Source organism: Phodopus roborovskii, unplaced genomic scaffold (genome assembly GCF_943737965.1).
Source record: "Phodopus roborovskii unplaced genomic scaffold, PHOROB, whole genome shotgun sequence".
NCBI lineage: Eukaryota > Metazoa > Chordata > Mammalia > Rodentia > Cricetidae > Phodopus > Phodopus roborovskii.
Window position 1 is genome coordinate 3,034,773 of NW_026125572.1, and position 12,370 is coordinate 3,047,142.

Sequence of the window (12,370 nt, forward strand, 5' to 3'; positions counted from 1 at the left end):
GGTCTCAACTGGAGTCCTCTATGGGCTCAGTTGCTTCTGCAGCATTTCTCTCCCTTTTGAACAGAGTTGGAAGTATGACATTTTAAAGTCAGTTTTTATAGAAACAAATGTCAGGAGAGGTGAGTCATCCTAATATCTCTAAAAATAAACCTAGGTTGTCAGAGAAGTCAAAACTTTGCCCTCAAGCTTAGCCAGTGAGAGAGAAAGAGTCTTCCTACCGTGGGCAGCGCAGCTGCCAGAGGTAATTCCAGAAGCTGAAAGCAATGCAACTGGAGAAGCTGAAAATGAAGAGCAGAAGGAATTTTGGGGTTTGCTTTATTTATCGGCAGAGTGGCCCTCAGGCAATGTACTATATTGAGAAGGGGAGAAATGACTTGCCTTCTTCAAATAAGGACCAAGGACAGCTTTCCATACTTCAGAATTCAAATGCAGTCTTCTTAGGTGCAGAGAGAGTTACTGTGTGATAAAAACTGGCGACAGGGATTTGAATTTGGGGCTACGAGGGGATTAGCTTTGGGGGGAGTGGATACTCAGTGATGTCCCTATAGAACCTCTTGTATACTGCAGTGTCAAATGGAAATGGAACCTAAGTTTCAGCCCCAGGGATACACAAGCCTTTTGTTTAACTTCTTTTCATATTTTTTCTCTGTAGCCCCCTATCCCATCTAAAAAGCCATCCTTAGGCCAGTTTTAAACCTTTTGGCTTTCCTGTGCATGCCTGAATACTAAAGCACACAATGGTATGCACAAGTACACAGAATGGAAGTTTTATGTGCCATTCACACATTCTACCCCTGCACTGAATCTTAAGAGGCAAGCATAGGAATTGGCATTGGGCTAGCCTTTCAAAGATTTTCCCACCTGTAGGCAAGTATGAATTCACTTAGAACTTATGACAGTTGGGTTTAATTGTTCAGTTAATACAACCTAAAATTGCCTGGAAATTGTCAGCAAGGAGATGTCTACACTGGCATAGCTTATGTCTGTGGAAAGTCATAATTAAGTCAAAGGAGTTGGGTACCACCATTCCCCAGTTAGGGTGTCAAAGATCGTGTATGTGTGAACAAGCAAGAAAGCATATATTTATTTACTTCTGCCTGCCCTCCACTATGGATGTGATGTGATTACCTGTTTGAAGTTCCTAGTTTCAATTTCCACAATGGTGTTAATCTAGAACTGTCAACTGTAATATATCCATTTCTTTAGTTTCTTTAGTTGTCTTTAGTCAGGCAGGGTCTTTTACTAGAGTAAATATATATATATATATATATATATATATATATATATATATATGTCAGGGCTACAGTAGCTTAATATAGATGGACATATTATATCCACATTAGATGACTAGAACAGTGAATGCACACATGCTATTGTTCAGATTCCATTATTCATTTTATATAGTCCAGGATCCTGTGATCAGGGATTGGCTCTTCCCATTATATAGACAGCTTGTCCTAAATCAATAAATAATAAATATAATTCTCAGTAGGACCCTAGATTTTTGTCAAGGTAATAATTAGGGCTAGCAAACACACACACACACACACACACACACACACACACACACACACACTTCTTTTCAGATGCAGACATTTACTTACTACACAATAACATTCTAGTAATTGATTGGTTACATCCCACATGACTTAACAGGAGACATGACTCAATGGTTAAGAGTTGTCTATTCTTTCTAGATGCTCTAGGTTTGGTTGCCAGCACTCCCATTTGATAGCAAACAATTGTATCTCATGTTCCAAGGGATATGACACCTTCTAATCTCCATGGGCAACTGCATTCACAATCACCATGTTCTCACACATATTGTCCTGGTCAGTGCTCTATTACTATGAGAAGACACCATGACCATCCCAGCTCTTATAAAGAAAAACATTTAATTGGGGTTTGCTTACAATTTCAGAGCTTTAGTCCATTGACACCATGGCAGGGGGCATGGCTGCATACAAGAAACATGGTGCTAGAGAAGTAAGATTCTATATCCTGATCCACAGGAAGTAGGACGAGAGAGACACTGGGACTCTCTTGAGCTTCTGAGTTCTCAGAGCCCACCCCCAGTGACCTACTTCTTCCAACAATAACATACTTCCTAATGCCTCTCAAGTAATGCCTCTCTAACTGATGACCAAACATTCAAATATAGGAGCCTGTAGGGCCATTCTTCTGTATATGTACTGTAAATGTACAGCATATACATTTACATAGAAGTAAGGATGGATCATTAAAAACAGATTGTGTTGCTTATTGATATCCTAGCTGCTGTCCATACAGCACCAAGTTTCCTAACAATGTCCAACAAGTTAGAATAGAATTGCTGTAGTTCTCAGCCGCATATGGCTATAGAAAAGCAAGGAGTGAATCACATTAGTGCCTAAACACCCACAATTTAGAGTTTGTCACTGTCATATAACAGTACTATTGTATCACTTACCTATCCATATCTATCTACATGTCCATCTGCTGGAATCGTTTGAATACAGTTTCCTCAAAGGTCTATATATACAAGTTGTGTTTGCTAAGGTTGTGATGCTGGAAGAAGGTGGAACCTGTAGGATCTAGGAAGGTCTTTGGGTTGTGGTCAGCTGGTCCTTGAAAGATACTGTGGAGTCCTTGCTCCGCTGTGGCTCAGTTTTGTTTTATAGTGATGAACTGGAAATTTATCTCCACTGTGTCTGCACAAAACTAATGAAATCAGTTGATGATAAACTGCGTCCTCAAAACTGTAAGTCAAAATTAACATTTCTCTTTAGGATTTGATTATTTCAGGTATTTTAATGTGTTGATCAAACTTTGTTTAGTCCATGGATCAAGTATTTCAAAAGTTAAGAGGATAACACTGCCTGTGGTACAAAAGAATGAAGGACTGAGTTCAAATTTCTAACACCTGCATAAAATGTTAAGTATATGTTTATCTGTGACTCCAGCACTGGAGAGCTGTGAGAGTTCTATCTCAGGAGCTTGCACATTAACCAGTCTACTAACAATAGCGATCTTCCAGTTCAGTAAGATATTTCAACTTAAAATAAACAAAGCAATGAACAACAAAGAAAGGTACACAATATCCTCCTCTGGCCCATGCATATTCATATGCATGTAATACATATGAACACACATGGAGAGTCATATGTGAGTTATCCTGGAGAATTTGAGCGATGATGTTTTAATTTGGAGGTCATAAAGATCTTTTAAAAGAGTGATTGAATATTTTTTTTACTATCTGTTACATTATTCAGTTGTAATTATGAGGTGACATGGAATTCACAGAATATGTTTAGAACAAACATGGGGAAAAGGAAATCTTTCATCTAGGATAGAACTCCACAGGCCATGGAATGAGCAGATAAAAAGTTTGTCTTCTTTTTTTAGAAAGACACTTTAGCAGGGTAAATTCAACAAAATTTCTTGCTTTTTTGAAACTCTGACCTGGGTGATTTTATTTCAATTTTTTTTTTTTTTACTTATTTGCTTTTGAGACAGGGTTTCTATGTGTAGCTTTGGAGCCTGTCCTGGGAACTCACTCTGTAGCTATATAGACCAGGTTGGCCTAAAATTCACAGAGATCCTCCTGGCTCTGCCTCCAGAGTACTGTGATTAAATATTTGCACCACCACATGGATTATTTGGAATTCTTAAATAATTCCTTAGAAGTAGAAACAACATGCCAGAATAGCAGTGTCAACACTCTTTCCCTAACTATTTTATTCATACATTTTATTTCTATTCAACTGTCCAAAGTACTTCATGAGATGTCAAAATATCCCATCAGTTGACTTCTGGAAGGAAACAGGGATTTCATTTGGTGTGAAATAAATGATTAGCAAGTAAAATGATCTTTATTAAACATAATACAAATTAAAAGTGGACATTTCAGAGGGAAAAGGAGTGCTAATAGTCTTAGATGGAACATGTTTTATTTGACCTAAGGGTACCAAATAACTCATTTAATTTTCTTCCAAATTATCTTTTATTTCAGTTCTTTTCTTCTAACTAAATTCTTTCAACTAGATATTCGTTTTAGATAATAATTCAGAATAACAGAAGAAAAGATTCTAGGCCTCTAAGGCTTGTCATTGTTCATGCCCAGTATAATTCAGTTTAATCCTATTTTTCTCTTTTTATTTTCCCAATGGAGCTGAACTATGATGAACGTATTGATAGTGAGTGGTGAGAGAGAAGGGGAACAGGGAGAGAGATACTTATAATGATAACAGCTGCCATCTCCTCTCTAAGACAGACTTCTGTATCCTGTTAGCTTATTGAAACAGCATAGGGAACTACGTAGAAAAGAGACAAAACAAGCCTAAACAGAGAATTCTGGCCAGTCAATCGCCCACTATAGTGACCTTCTAGCTCAGAACAAAAGAAAAACAAAGAAGGTAGCCACCATCCTTCTTGGACCCCTGCACACCCATATGCACACACATACATAAACTCATACAGAGAGTTGTGAGTGTGTGTGTGTGTGTGTGTGTGTGTGTGTTATCCTGTGGAATTTGAGAGATGATGATTTAATTAAAAAGAAGGGCCTTTTAAAATAATGATTGAATTTTCCTATTTGGTCAATATCAGAGCCCCTAGGCTCCCAGATAGAAATATATCATAACATCTGTGTGTATACAAAGAAAGCCATGCTTGTTATTCCTTCTTAAAAACACTAGCTCATTTTTTTGTCTTTCTCCTTCTTTCATTTATTTTTTTAATTTAAATTTGAAACAACCTTGTTTTCAATGTCAATCTCAGTTTCCACACACTCCTGTCCTCCCTTTTCTCCCCACTGAAACCAATCCTAACCCCTGGGGAGGATACTAACATGGGGAGTCTTCAAAGTCTGTCATATGATATGGAGCAGGTCCCAGGCCCTACCCAATATATCTATGTGAGGGAGTACCCCTCTATGTGGAATGGGCCCCCAAAGTCCATTCCTATAAATGGGGACAAATATTGATCCATTACCAGAGGTCCCATAGACTTCCCAGTCCTCCTAACTAACACCCACATTCATGGGGTCTGGGTCAGTCATATGCTGGTTTCCAAGCAGTCAGACTGGATTCCATGAGATTCTCCTTGTTCAGGTGAGCAGATTCTGTGAATTTCTCCAGCCTGGACATGACCTCATTACTTATTAGCTGTCCCTCTCTGCAAATGGACCCACATGCAGGGGTCTGGGTTAGTTCTATTCTTGTTTGCACAAGTTCCCCATTGTTCAAGACAGCTGTTTCTGTGGTTTTTCTCCAGCCTGATCATGACTCCTTAGCTCATCAACCTTCCCTCTCTGCAACTGGACTCCAGTAGTTCTGCTCAATGGTTAGCTGTGGGTGTCTGATTCTGCTTCCATCAGCTATTAGATGAAGGCTCTATGATGGTACTCATGAATCTCATTTTCTGAAAAGGGCATTTAGGTAGCCTCTCCACTATTGCTGAGATTGTTAGTTAGGGCCGTCCTTGTAGATCTCTGGATATTTCCCTAGTGCCAGATATCTCTTAAAAGCTATAATGGCTCCCTCTATTATGGTATTATGATATTTCTTTTCATTTTTCTTTTTTTGTACTTTCATATTTTTAATAATTTTCTATAATATTGAGTATATCTTTTTTTATTATACATGTCAATCCCAGTTCACTCTATCTCCCTCCCTCCCTTCCTCCCTTTTACCCTCTCTCTGCCTTCACATGCACCCTGACCACCCTCCCCTCCCATGCCCCCCACCCCCCATTCCACATGTACGGCTATGACATCCAGTTGGGGTCATGAAAATCTGTCAATTCATTGGAATAGGGACTAGGACTTCTCTCCTGTCTCTAGATTAAGGCAGTTATCCCTCCATGGGGGATGTGTCTGCAAGGTCCTTTTGTGCACCAGGAATGCATCCTGGTTCTGCTGTCAGAAGTCCCTTAGATTGCTCAGTCCTTCTGGCTGAGACCCATATTCAGGGGGGCCTGAGTCAGTCCCATGCTGGCTTCCCAGCTACCAGTCTGGTGGCCCGTTAGCTCCTTCTTGTTCAGGTCTGCTGTTTCCTATGTGTTTCTGCAACCTGGTCCTGTGCTTTCTCTCTGCATTTGGATGCTAGTTATGGGTGTTTGCTTCTGTTTCCAACAGGAACTAGATGAGGGCTCCATGATGGTGGATAAGTTAGCTGTTAATCTCATTATCAGGGAAGGGCATTTATGGTAGCCTTTCCACTGTTGCTCAAATTGTGAGTTGGGGTCACCCTTGTAGGTCTCTGAACATTTCTCTAGACTCAGTTTTCTCTCAAACCTCTTTTATGGTCTCTCTCTCTCTCTCTCTCTATCTCTCTCTCTCTCTTTCCTGTATTTCTTTTCTTGCTCTCCTTAACTGCTTCCCTGACTCAATTATTCCTCATGCTCACCTCTCCCCTTCCTGAATGCTCAAAATTATCTTGGGAGTTTTTGTCCCTTTCTCCAGGGGACCGTGTCTTTTTTAAGGTCCTCCTTGTTTCTTAGCTTTTCTGGCGATGTGGATTATTGGCTAGTAATCCTATGCTTTATGTCTGAAAGCTATATATGAGTGAGTACATACCATGTTTGTCTTTTTGTGACTGTGTTACCCCACTCAGGTTGGTTTGGTCTGTAACCATCCATTTGCCTGTGAATTTCAAGATTCCATTTTTTGGGGGTGATTAGTACTCTATTATGTAAATGAACAATATTTTCTTCAACCATTCTCCAGTTGAGGGATATTTAGGTTGGTTCCAGGTTCTGTGGCTATTAAAATAATGCTTCTAAAAACATAGTTGAACAGTTGTCCTTGCTACATGAATGTAGATCTTTTGGTATATACCTAAGAGTAGAACTACTGGATATTGATGTAGATTGATTCCCATTTTCCTGAGGAATTCTCATACTGATTTCCAAAGTGGCTTCACTAGTTTGCACTCCCACCAGCAGTGGAGGCATGTACCCCTTTCTCCACATCCACTCCAGGATAAATTGTGTTTGGTATTTTAAATTTTGGTCATTGTGACAGGAGTAAGATGGTATCTCAAGAGTTGTTTTGATTTGCATTTCCCTAATGTCTAAGGATGTTAAGTGTCTTTCAGCCATTTTAAATTCCTCTATTGAGAATTCTATATTTAGCTCCATACTCCACTTTTAATTGATTATTTGGTGTTTTGGTAACTATCTTCTTGAGTTCTTTGGGTGTTTTGGAAATCAACCCTCTATCAGATGTGGAATTGGTGAATATCTTTCCCCATTCTGTGGGCTGCCTTTTTGTCTTCTTGACTGTGTCCTTTTCCTTACAGAAGCTTGTCAATTTAAGGAGGTCCCTTTAATTATTTGTTGCTCTCAGTGTCTGGCTACTAATGTTATGTTCAAGAAGCAGTCTCCTGTACCATTTTGTTCAAGGGTACCTCCCACTTTCTCTTCTAAGAGGTTCAGTGTGACTGGATTTGTGTTAGGGTCTTTGATCCATTTGGAATTAAGTTTTGTGCATGGCAATAAATATGGATCTATCTGCAGCCTTCTATACATAAGCATCCAGTTATGGCAGCACCATTTGTTGTAGATGCTTTCTTTTATCCATTTGTCAAAATTCAGGTAATCATAGGTTTGTGGGTTAATATCAAGGTTTTCAATTTTATTTCATTGGTCTTCCCCTCTTTTGTACACCAATACAAAGTTGTTTTCAGGACTATATCTCTCTACTATAGAGCTTAATCTCAAGGATGGTGATGCCTCCAGAAGTTTGTTTATTGTACAGGATTGTTTGGCTATCCTGTGTCTTTTGTGTTTCCACACAAAGTTGAACGTTGTTCTTCCAAGATAAGTGAAAATTGTGCAAGAATTTTGATGGGGATTGCATTCTGTAGATTGACCTTGGTAAAATTGCCATTTTTACAGGCAGTTTTGTTTACCCTAACTATCCAGGGCATGGAAGATCTTTCTACTTTCTGGTATCCTAATTAATTTATTTTTTTAAAGATGCAAAGTTCTTGCTATATAGGTCTTTCACTTGTTTGGTTGGTGTTACCCCAAGATATTTAATTTCATTAGTGGCTATTGTAAAAGGTGATGTTTCTCTGATTTCCTTCTCAGCACCATTATAGTATGTATGTAGTATAGCTAATTATTTTTCTTTTGAGTCAATCTTGTGCAATTTACTGCCACTTTACTGAAGGTGTTTATCAGCTGTAGGAGTTCCCTGATTGAGTTTTTAGGGTCATCTGCAAATAGTGAAAATTTGATTTCTTTCTTTCCAATTTGTATGACCTTGATCTCCTTTTGTTTTCTTATTGCTCTAGCCAGAACTTCAAGTACAAAGTTGAAGAGATATGGAGAGAGTGGACAGCCTTGTCTTGTTTCTGTTTTTAGAGGAATCACATTGGGTTTCTCTCCATTTAGTTTGATGTTGGTTGCTGGTTTGCTCTATATTGTTTTTATTATGTTCAAGTATGTTCCTCTTAGCATTTATCTCTGCAGTACATTAATCAGGAAGAAGTGTTGGATTTAGTCAAAGCCTTTTTCAGCATCTAATGAAATGATCATGTGGTTATTTTTTTCAGTTTGTTTATATGGTAGATTACATTGATGGATTTAAGTATGTTTAATCTGCCTTGCATCCATGGGATGAAGCTTACTTGGTTATGGTGAATGAGTTCTCTGATGTGTTCTTGGATTCAATTTGCCAATATCGTATTGAATATTTTTACATCGATGTTCATGAGGGATATTGGTCTGTAGTTCTCTTTCTTGGGTGTGTATTTGTTACTAAGGTAATTGTATACTAGTAAAAAAGAGTTTGGCAATGACCTTTCTGCTTCTAATTGTAGACTATTTCACTAAAACCATCTGGACCTGGCCTACTTTTGTTTGGGAGTATTTTAATGCCTGCTTCTATTTCATTAGGGTTTATAGGTCTATTTAGATTGTTTGTTCTTGGTTTAATTTCAGTAATTGATATCTCTACAGATAATTGTACAGTTCCATTAAATTCCAAATTTTGTGGAGTGTAGTCATTCAAAGTGTAACCTAAAGATTGTCAGTGTCTGTTGTAATGTCCCTCTTTACATTTCTGATTTTGTTAATTTGCATGTTCTCTCTCTGCCTTTTGGTGATTTTGGAAAAATGTTTATCTATCTTGTTGATTTTTTCGAAGAATCAACCCTTTGTTACACTGAAATTTTGTGTTCCTTCCCTAAGTTCTTTCTTGTTGATTTCAGCCCTCAATTTGATTATTTCCTGGCATTTACTCCTCTGCAGTGATTTTCCTTCTTTCTGTTCCAGAGCTTTCAGTTGTGCTGTTAATTATCTCACGTGACTGTTTCCAGTTTCTTCATGTGGACATTTCATGCCATGAACTCTCGTCTTAGTACTGCTTTCGAAGTGTCCCATGAGTTTGGGTATGTTGTGTCTTTACTCTCATTGAATTCCCTGAAATTTTTTTATTAATTGATTGATTGATTAATTAATTAATTAATTAATATTCTTGACTCAGGAATGGTGCAATTTCTCATTGTTCAATTTCCATGAGTTTGTAGGGTTTCTGTAATTTGTGTTGTTGTTGAACTCTAACTTTAAATCATGTTGGTAAAATAAGAAACCTGGGGGCCCCCTGATCCTGCTGCTCCTGTCTCCTGTCCCCACAGAGCATCCTTGGAGTTCTGATACACCCCCACCCATCCCTACCGCGAGCCTGCCCCCCCCTACCCCGTTCCCTACCCTACCCACGGTCCTGCCACTCTGATTGAGCACTGAGACAGAGGGTGGAGCCAACAGTCCACCCTACTTCGGAGACTTCTCGGAGCAACTCTGCACAAAGGAAACCTGACTATCCATGCGGGACCACCTGTAATTTCCACCTGCTTGGTCTCTGACCCCACCTCCAGTCCTCTGCTGGAGTCCCGGGCCCCCACCAAGAGATCAGCCTATCTCTGCGGGTCCACTCTGAGTTCTTGCCAGCAAGATTCTTGACCCCCAAATCCGGGCCTCTGCTAAAGAAAGAGGCCTCAGCTAAAGAGTTCCAGTTTCCAGTGAGATCCGATTATCCTGCAAAACCTTCCCAAGTTTCAGCTCAGCCCTTGTCCTCTTCCACCAGCTATTGGCCAGATGTGAGTCTGGGCCCAATCGGGGCTGCCTGTCCCCTACAACCTCTCCCCCCCCCCGCCTGAGCTCCCTGGATTGGCCCCTGATCCTGCTCCAGTCTCTTTTTCCCTCTGAGAGCACCCTTGGAGCTCTGATACACCCCCACCCATCGCCACAGTGAGCCTGCTCCCTGCTACCATTGCCCTACCCTAACCACAGTCCTGCCACTCTGGTTGAGCACTGGGACAGAGGGTGGAGCCAACAGCCCACCCTACTTCAGAGACTTCTCGAAGCCACTCTGAACAAAGGAGACCTGACTATCCATGTGGGACCACCAGTAATTTCCAACTGCTTGGTCTCTGACCCCACCTACAGTCCTCTGCTGGAGTCCTGGGCCCCTGCCAGAGATCTGCCTATCTCTGCAGGAACGCTGTGAGTACTTGCTGGCATCTTCTACTGGATCCTCATCCTTGACCCCATCCCTGGGTCACTGTCTGCGGAGAAACCTCCTAGAGAGCTTGGACCACACAGAACTACAGATATTGAATCTCAGACTCACATAAGCCCACCGGGGAAGTACCATAGAGAGAGGGGAAGACCCCACCAACACCTACTGGAAGAAGCTATGGGAAGAAGGCAATACAAGAAAACACCTAACAACAGAAAGACAAGCATGACACCACCAGAATCTAGAGAATCTGTACCAACTAGAATGGAACACAACAACAAAGCAGAGGAAGCAGAAGGGAACAAAATAAAAATTACCATCATAAAAATGATAGAGGCCGCTGGAGCCTCAGTCTATGTCGCGGGAGCTGGCCCCCACGGATGCTCGCCCAACACTGCTCATGGCGCACTAGCGGTCCCAAAAAGTTCAAAGTCCAAGATGACAACCCTCAAGGACCAGCTGATTGTGAATCTACTTAAGGAAGAACAGGCCCCCCAGAATAAGATTATGGTTGTTGGGGTTGGTGCTGTGGGCATGGCCTGTGCCATCAGTATCCTAATGAAGGACTTAGCAGATGAGCTTGCCCTTGTTGATGTCATGGAAGACAAGCTGAAGGGAGAGATGATGAATCTCCAGCATGGCAGCCTTTTCCTCAGAACACCGAAAATTGTCTCTGGCAAAGACTACAGTGTCACTGCAAACTCCAAGCTGGTGATTATCACGGCAGGGGCCGTCAGCAAGAGGGAGTGAGCCGACTCAATCTGGTTCAGAGAAACGAAACGTGAACATCTTCAAGTTCATTATTCCCTATGTTGTGAAGTACAGTCCAGACTGCAAGCTGCTGATTGTTTCAAACCCAGTGGATATCTTGACCTACGTGGCTTAGAAAATAAGTGGCTTTCCCAAAAACCGATTTATCGGGAGTGGCTGCAATCTAGATTCAGCTCGGATCTGTTATCTCATGGGAGAAAGACTGGGCGTTCACCCGCTAAGCTGTCATGGATAGGTTCTAGGAGAGCATGGAGACTCCAGCGTGCCCGTGTGGAGTGGTGTGAATGTGGCTGGTGTCTCTCTGAAGAATCTGAACCCAGAACTGGGCACTGATGCCGACAAGGGACAGTGGAAGGAGGTGTACAAGCAGGTGGTTGACAGTGCCTATGAGGTGATCAAACTGAAAGGTTACACGTCCTGGGCCATCGGCCTGTCTGTGGCTGACCTGGCCGAAAGCATCACGAAGAATCTGAGGCGGGTGCATCCCATTTCTACCATGAATAAGGGTCTCTATGGGATCAAGGATGACGTCTTCCTCAGTGTCCCCTGTGTCCTGGGACAAAACGGAATCTCAGATGTTGTGAAGGTGACCCTAACACCTGAAGAGGAGGCCCGCTTGAAGAAGAGTGCAGACACGCTCTGGGGGATCCAGAAAGAGCTGCAGTTCTAAAGTCCTCGAATACCCTAGTCCTTCACCGTCCAGGCTACATACAGCAAGGTTTCTATGGAGGTCAGACACATCTACTCATTTGAGCTGTGGTTGGTGTAGTTGTTTTAGGTGGCCTGGAGAAAACCTCAGCTTTGCCCTGATGCTAAGTGGTATTTGTATAGCGATGACCTGGTCCCACAGACCCCAAGACACACTGCCAATTGTGTGCAGGCTTCAGTTACCCATAAGCCTCTGCTGCCCACTCTCACCAAACATGCCTTGGTCAATGAGTTCCCCATTAGTCACAACCTGGCTCCAGTGTGCAAATCCATTAGGCGCACCTTATGCATAACTATTCTAAAGGATGTTATTTTGTGTAATACGTGTAGTGTACATTGAAATATTGTATTAGAAGTGAGATCTGCATATGGACAATGCAATCA

At 41.3% G+C, this 12,370-nt stretch overlaps 1 pseudogene; it reads left to right on the forward strand.

The window, feature by feature from the left end:
- The first annotated feature begins 10,894 nt into the window (after nt 1–10,894).
- LOC127216918 (L-lactate dehydrogenase A chain-like) lies at nt 10,895–11,982 on the forward strand (annotated as a pseudogene).
- The last annotated feature ends 388 nt before the right edge of the window (nt 11,983–12,370 follow it).